This window comes from Octopus sinensis, linkage group LG24, assembly GCF_006345805.1.
Source record: "Octopus sinensis linkage group LG24, ASM634580v1, whole genome shotgun sequence".
NCBI classification, from domain to species: Eukaryota; Metazoa; Mollusca; class Cephalopoda; order Octopoda; family Octopodidae; genus Octopus; species Octopus sinensis.
In genome coordinates, this window is record NC_043020.1 from 23,679,891 (window position 1) to 23,681,743 (window position 1,853).

General features: G+C 33.9%; 1 pseudogene; it reads right to left on the reverse strand.

Annotated features, from left to right (window-relative positions):
• Positions 1 to 300: 300 nt before the first annotated feature.
• LOC115224138 lies at positions 301 to 398 on the reverse strand (annotated as a pseudogene).
• Positions 399 to 1,853: the final 1,455 nt, after the last annotated feature.

A 1,853-nucleotide genomic window follows, 5' to 3' on the forward strand; every position in this document is an offset into this window, starting at 1 on the left:
GTATATAAGTATGTTCCTATGTATGCATATATGTATATATATATATATATATATATATATATATTATATATATAATATATATATATATATATAAATATACAAATGCACATATATATATGCATGTATATATATATATATACATGCATATACATATATGTGCATATGTATATTTATATATATGTTTATATATATATATATGTCAACGTACGCATGAACAAGTTGGAATCACACCTATATGAGCACACGTATGCATATCTATTTATACAGTCATATCAACCAATATAAGGGCAAAGACGCACAGTCAGATCGAACCACATTGATATATATATATATATATATATTAAGCTGATAAGAACAGATACTACACTTTGATCTTAACCAAAAGGCCGAGAAGCAATATATATATATATATATATATATATATACTATATATATATAAATACACATACACATATGTGTGTGTCTGTGTTCATATGCATGTATAACTGTATGAATGTGCGTATAGAAACGTTTGAACTTTTACGATAGGAAGGTGGGAACACTTCATAAAGGAGAAAAATAAAAGAAACGAAAATAGTTAATGAAACTCTGTAGTTATCATGTCTAATCAAATGAAAATTTATCAAAAAATATCTAGCAGTTTTTTTAATTCCTATCTCAAGTATTTAGATTATGGTCTGCTTTCAGTTTGACATAAATGATAAGGTAGTCTATATTTAAAACCTTTGCAACGACAGTTTCGCACAGTGTTGCACATTAGTGAATAACATGTCATTCTGAGGAAGCATATGTACTTTTGCTAAGTAGTGAAAAAACATATGAAATGGGAAAGGAGTGTATATGTTTGTAGTTTTTTGTCTTAAATACATGTTCAGTCATTCTTTGTAAATCCTCGGTAGAGAGTTGTGGTTCAGGTATATTACAAACGTTGGTAAAGTGATATCGTTCAATAGATTAATATATTTATGTAGGTCTAACCAGACTGTTACGTATGTTTCAAAGTGGTGAAATGCACAGCTCTTTTGCAATATACTACAGTTAAGGAGGATCATATCGGCAGACAAAAAATGTAGGTTTTCCCGTACGCGTGAGACTCGAACCTACTTGTGTCTGTTTACGCAACCAAATGTACAACCTCTACATCAACGCACCAACCTGATTCTCTGTCTCAGATTTAAGAACTATAATTAGTTCGTAGTTCTTTTTTGTAAACAAACTTTTATGTGCTTTCACGGCGACAGTTTTGTTAAGCAGCGTCGATTTTTACAATTCTCTAAATTATAATTATTGTATTTTATAAGCTTAAAGCTTATAAGCAATCACTGCGCAATGACAACAGAAAACAGTCTAATAGTGGCGTATATAAGCCCTCGACAGAAGAAGTAGGTTTTTCCTGTACGCGTGGGACTCGAACCTACACCTCTTCGTTTACACAGCCAAGTTTGCTACCTTTTCTGGCAGAAAGAAGTAGGTTGATGCGTTGGTGTAGCTTGCTTGCCAACCACATGGTCCCGGGCAAGTGTCTTCTACTATAGCCACGGGCCGAACAAAGCCTTATGAGTGGATTTGGTACACGGAAACTGAAAGAAGCCTGTCGTATATATATATGTGTGTATATATATGCTTGCGTGTCTGTGTTCTTCTCTCCCATGCCAACATCGCTTGACAACCGATGCTGCTGTGTTTACGTCCCCCGTAACTTAGCGGTTCGGCATAAGACACCGATAGAATAAGTAAAGCTTACAAAGAATAAGTCCTGGGGTCAATTTGCTCGACTAAAAGCGGTGCTCCAGCATGGCCACAGCCAAATGACTGAAACAAGTAAAAGAGTAAAAGAATATGTGTGTGTGTGT